Source organism: Cynocephalus volans, chromosome 11 (genome assembly GCF_027409185.1).
Source record: "Cynocephalus volans isolate mCynVol1 chromosome 11, mCynVol1.pri, whole genome shotgun sequence".
Classification (NCBI taxonomy): domain Eukaryota; kingdom Metazoa; phylum Chordata; class Mammalia; order Dermoptera; family Cynocephalidae; genus Cynocephalus; species Cynocephalus volans.
In genome coordinates, this window is record NC_084470.1 from 101,562,206 (window position 1) to 101,568,722 (window position 6,517).

A 6,517-nucleotide genomic window follows, 5' to 3' on the forward strand; every position below is an offset into this window, starting at 1 on the left:
CAGCAGCCAGCGGGTACGAGCAGATCACATGGTGAGAGCAAGCAAGAGAGAGAGGGGAAGTGCCAGGATCTTTTAAACAACAAGCTCTTGTGGGAACTAACAGAGCAAGAACTCACTCATTAATCCTCCCTCCCCCAGGGAGAGCACGAATCCATTCATGAGGGATCCGCCCCCATGACTCAATCAGTTTCCAACACTGCCACATTGGAGATCAAATTTTCACATGAGTTTTGGTGGGGACAACACATCCAAACTCTATTAACAGCCATTATGGAAAATAGTATGGAGGTTTCTCAAACAAGTAAAGATAGAACTGCTATGTGATCCAGCTATTCCACTGCTGGGCATGTACCCAAAGGAATGGGACTCATCATGTCAAAGGGATACCTGCACTCCCATGTTTATTGCAGCTCTATTTACAATAGCTAAGAGTTGGAACCAACATTGTCCATCAACAGACGACTGGATAAGGAAAATGTGGTACATATGTACAATGGAATACTACTCTGCCATAAAAAAGGAATGAAATTTTGCCATTTGCAGCAACATGGATGAACGTGGAGGAAATTATGTTAAGTGAAATAAGCCAGGCACAGAAAGAGAAATACTGCATATTCTCACTCATAAGTGGGAGCTAAAAAAAATAAGCAAATAAATAAAAAAGAAAGATATAACAATCACAATAATTTGTTGAACTTTCAAAAAGAGAAAACAGAACTGAGGTTACCAGAGGTGGGAAAGGGGGAAGAGGAAGGGGGCTAGCAAGAAGTTGGTAAAGGGCCACAAACACGATTACATCGTACGATGTTGAACGTGCTAATTATCCTGATTTGAGCATCACATATTACTGCACACAGGTACTGATATTCAATGCCGTATTCCACAATATGTATAATCAATTATGTTTCAATAAATAAAAAAAAAAACAAAGAACTTAGAGCAGCCTCTGCCCTGCCTGTCAGCCTGGGGGTGCCCATAGGAGCCCTTCCACTCAAAGCTGGTCATCAGAGAGCTCTCAACATACTCCAAATTCTTGCAGAGATGGGAGGAATAATGCCTGCCCTCAGGGCAAAATTAACTACCTGACCTTGTCTAGCTTGATCAGATGCCAGTAAAGACTCCAGTCCAAACCAGCAGTAACAAACCACAGGCTCTGGGCACGTGGCAGGCGGGCGCAGGCTGGCAGATCTGCGTCATTGTTTTCCTCCTCTGCTGGCTTCATGCAAGGCCAGGCCGTGTGGACCCTTCTCCAGGAAAAAGAAAAAAGAGCGGAGGGGGGAACCACAGGGTCCCTGTGCCACACCCTACTTCAGTTAAGGAAGACCCCACAGGAAAACTGCTAAGGAAGCAAAAAACCTCTAGTTATTTCTATCTGAAGATTCCATTGCTGCCTGGCTTTTAATGGCATTTAGACTTTTTCTCAAGACAAAAAGCACAGAAGTCACCCTTGATTTCTCTGTCTCGCCTTCCACAGACAATGCATTTGCAAGGTTCGTCAGCTCCACATCCAAGGTCCTTTCCAGGTGTGCTTACTTGTCTCCATTTCGCTGCCACCGCCCCAGTCAAAGTCATCAACATCTCTTTCCCTTGCTGTCCTACAATCAGTTCTCCTACCCATAGCCAGTGCATAAATCAGAGGTCTCTGCTGAGTCACAAGTGCTCTCAGAACTTCCCCAGAGTGCTCAGGACCAATCCCAGCGGCTCACAGTGGCCCCGCAACCTTCCCCTGCCGCCCCTTTCGGCCTTGCCTCCTCCCCACCCCCACTCACGACCCTGCAGCACACGGGGCTTCTTCCAGCCCCTGGAGCGTGCCATGTGTCCCAGGGCCTGGGGTGCTCTGACAACCTCCCGCATGGCTGCTGCTTCCTCATTCCATTCTCAGCCACCCCAAGAGAGGCCCTCCCTCCCCGACCATCCCTCTGGTCTCCCGTTGCCCTCCACATACATTGCCCAGTTTTACTTTCATCAAAGCATTTAGCACCATCCGCAATTGTTTTATTTACCTGTGTGTCTAGGTCCCCCGAGCAGGTGAGTTCCAAAAGAGCAGGAACCTGGCCTGTCTTGTTTGCTTTGTGTCCTCCCAAGCTAGGATAGTGCCTGGTAACATGATGGAAGTGCTGTCAATGAATGAGGGATCTTTCTGGAAGTGGAAATGGCATAAGCGGAGCCATCTGTGCTCTCTTGCTGCTGGCTCAGGGTTGGCATCTCTGCTGGGGTGAGCTTCGCGTCTTTTGTACGAAGCTAGCTGGCCCAGCCACGAGGCTTGTCAGGATGTGCCTGATTTCCCCCCATCCAGGACTGTTTTGCCAGCGTCAGGTCTGGCCCATGCCAGACACAGACAAACTCTCAGAGTGGGGAAGAGAGCACAGAAAATCATGCACTGGCCCTGGGAGCGTCTGCCTGGGAGACACACATGGCCTCCGCTTCACAGGGCCGAAGCAAGTCGTGTGGACACGTCCCCTTTCACAGGGCCAAAATGAGTAATCCTCCCCCTACTTTTCTGCATTTCCTGAGTCAGAAAACAAAGCTCTCTTAGATGGAGAACTGTGTGACACCCTTTCCCTCCAGAGGACTGGGCTCTGTCCTCTCCTTTAGTTTTCAAGCACAAGACCCATGAGGGGAGACGCCATCGTTCAGACAGGCCTGTCTGCTGAGGGAGGCGGCGGCTGAGAGGGGCAGGGCTGGAGACTAGGAGGCCAGACGGGACCTGACAAGCTGAGCAGGCGAGAGGGAAAGACTCTTCGGTGCACTCCTGTCAAAGACAAAATGACAACAAACTTAAAGATCTCTATTGGTTTTATGATTGGCTTTATGATCGTTCTAGAATCGGGCAACACTTTATTCCATAAAATAGAATAAGTGTTCCAATGAGTTGAGCAGAGGGCGTTGATTTTATAGACAGAAAAAGGCTGAAGGAAGCAAAAACAAAGAACAGAAAGGAGCTTGGTCAGTCCAGTCACTTTCCTTGTAAGGTGGGGATGGGGAGACGGAGCGAAAGAAAAATAACTGGCTAGTTAACGTCAGGCTACTTCAGGTTGCTTTTGGTTGTAAGGATTAAAGCAGAGGAAATTCATTATCACACCTATTGAAGATTTAAAGTGGCCTCTTTAGGAAACTGGCCGTTACCTCTTTCTCCAGATTTCTCAGAAAGTCAGACCACAGCCGAAGCGACGTGGAATTTGGCAGGGGCAACTCCATTCTGATTTCTAGTCTGGTCTGTTGGGGGCTAGTGCAGGAACTTAGTCCAGAACACCAGCCTCCTAGGTTTTTACCGAACACTCCCTCAGATCTGTTTTGGGCAGCTGAGTGAATTGAGGTGCCTTTCCCTGAGATGAGGACACGAGGAAGCAGCCACATGGACTGGTTGGGAAGTGCCACCAGGACAGGTGCCTACAACCAGGGCAAAGCCCACCCAATCCCAGTGTCCATGAACTCAGCCCCTTGCACTGTTCTGTGGATTGGGTGAGGCCAGTGAAGCTGTAGAATTGAAGGAAGCGTCACTCCGGCCCTCAGGGTCTCGCCAGGGCAGGGCTGGCCCTGGACTGAGGCGCCTGAAAGGGGACATCCTTGCACCTCACTTGCCCCACCGGGTCTTAGCCCTATTAGCAGAAAGTGACGGGCCGGAGACACTCTTCCCAGGGGCCCTGTGAGCACCTGCTGGCGTCAGACTCATCCTGTCGGATGCGATGGCTGGACAGTGACCAGGCCTTCCTGGTCAGGTTTCCCCACACCCACCTTTCCAGTGGCCACTTCATCTGGCCCTGAGGTCTTGCCAACTGGACCCCTGTGTCCACCCACCTGGTCTGTATTAAGCACCGTGGACTGCACAGCTCTCTGGGGACGCCACTCACCCTCCATGCCCCAGTGACCGGGCCTTGTGCTGCCCCTGGGCTCCTGCTCAGACCCACCCCCACCACAGTCACAGCCTGTGAGTTCTGTGAAGGCCACTGGCTGTACAAAGGCCCTTCTGTGGAGGCCACAGAAATGGCTCAGGGACACCTGATGCCACACAGGGTCCCGGAGCCTCCAGCCATCCCCTGCGCCAATCCATGTCATGAAATGATGGCATTTACCCTGGCAGTCTGCCATCCTTTCCAGACTTGGAAAAAGGTCTGCCTGGTTACAGGAGCCCCATAAACACAGCAATGCAGAAGGAGGCAGGGCCAAAGGCTCAGAAGCCTCAAAACTTTGAAAAGAGAAACACCCAAAAGCCACAGAGCAAAACATGCAATCTCTCCTTCACACGAGGGCGACAGCGGGGCTAGGTTTAGAGAGAAGGAGGCAGCGAGTGGGAGCTTCCAGGAGAGACGGCGCAAAGGGCCCGGCAACCCCTCCCGCGCGGCACCCCTCCTCCCCCTCCTCCCCCTCCTCCTCTTTCTCCCTCCTCCCCCTCCCTTCCCCCTCCCCCTCCCTTCTCCCTCCCCCTCCCCTTCTCCTCCTCTTCCGCCCCCCCTCTTCTGCCCCCACCCCTCCTCCTACCCCTCCCCTCCCCTCCCCCTCTTCTACCCCTCCACCCCCTCCTCCCCCTCCTCCTCTTCCTCCCTCCTCCCCCTCCTCCTCCCCTCCCCCACCCTTCCCCCTCTTCCCCCTCCTCCTACCCCTCCCCTACCCTCCCCCTCTTCTACCCCTCCCCCCTCCTCTTCCTCCCATGCAGCAGCCCTCTGGGGACCCCCGAGAGCTGCTCTGCCGGCTGTGGGCTTCATCCTTGCCTCACAGCACAGACAGGAGGTGAAATGGCCGACGGCCAGCATCTCCAGTCCAGAGTGACGAGACACAGACACACAGGGCAGTCCTCCTTCACCCGGCCACTTCTCTGTCCCCAGGACTGCTTCTCTGCACAAAAGATATGAGGCCAGCAGAACTACTGGGCCTGCTTCCTTGGGGTGGCACGAATTCCCCGGGCCCACCTTGGCACCCACACCAGAAGGTGCCCACGGGAAGCCCCCTTCCCTGTCCTCTCCCATGGAGGGCGGCCTCCTCAGGGCTATGGGTGGAAGTAGGAGGCACTAGCGCTCCACCTTGGGGTCTCCCCACTGCCAGCACCTGCAGACAGCTTGCTGGGAAGGCCAGCAGTCCCACTGCACTCCCTGCCTGCGACTTGCCCACGTGATAGACACGGAAGGAGGACTGTCCCCAGATGGGAGAGCTGGGGCCAGGCTGGACATGGGGCCGGCCCTCTCCCACCCTTCCCAGCCTTGTTTTCTTCTTCCCTGCCCATCCCTTGAGTTCAGTTCCCACCAGGACTCCAGCCTGCGAGGGCCACGGCAGGGTCACCAGGTACAATGCAGGACACCCAGTTGATTCTGAATGTCACATAAACAATGGGTAATTTGTTAGCACAGTGTGTCCTGTATTTTATTTGCTAAGTGTGGCAACCCTAATCATGAGGGCTGGGGAGTGCCACCGGGCCCCAGCCCCTCTGTTGCTCTGCCAGGGGCCCAGTGACAAAGGCAATGGATGATGTTTGTCTTCTAGTGAACCTTTGGGGGCAGCTCGTTGTATTTACTCATTATATTCCAGAAGACCAGGTGAGCACAGAAAATGAGAATAGTTGGGGGGGCTGGGAGTGGGACAGGGAGAGGAACACCCTAATGGCTTCAATATGGGAAAGAATGAGTGAAAGGCAGACAGATTGTGAAGACAGACAAATCTAGGTTCAAAATCCAGGGCTAAAGGAGAAATTGGTAAAGGGACACAAAGATCAACTACATTGTATATTGATAAATTAAAAAAAAAAAAAACCGAGGGCGGACTCAGTTTCCAGCTTTGAGGAAGTAATTTAACCTTTCTGAGCCTCGATTCCCCATCAGGAGACGGAGACCCTGTTGAGTGGATGTGTGACCAGAAGTGGTGCATGAAGTGCCGAGCATGCAGGGCGCTGGACGAGCCCCAGCCACCAGCACACATCTTATCGGCTCATTATCAGCTGCCTTTGAATGAATGAGGTTTGTAAAGACCCAGACTGTCCCTTCTCTCCAAGCGTGGTCACTTTGATGGGGTGCTAAGATAATAAGCAGTTCTGTATAAAGGCCTCTGCTTGGCACCAGGCCTTGGGCTGGGCCCTGCGGACAGAGATTTGATCAGTCCTCTCTCTAGAATTGGCCGGTGTGGGGAAGTGACCCGGAGCCACTGTGAGTGTCAGGGAGTGCTGAAAGGCATGAGCACAGCACCCCTCACGCCCTCCAGCAGGGACGTCACCACCCAGCCCTCCTGACCCTCAAGCACTGGCCTGCCCACCTGAGAAGCCCAGAAGTGGTGGAGCTCTTAACAGGCCCTGGAAGGTAGTCTAGAGCCTGCTCGGGTCGCAGCAAACCCATGTGTGTCACTCCCAGCCCAGTCGTCTCTGGAGAAGGCAATCCTGTGGTCTAGGACCTTAGGGAGAATGAAGGGGAAAGCATTTGTGGTGGGTGGACAACTCTCTATGGGGTGTCATTGTGGGGTCCCTGGGGCCATAAAGGCTCAAGTTGGCCTCTCCCTGATCCCTCCCGCCCAGTGTCTGAGAAGCCTAGGACTCCTG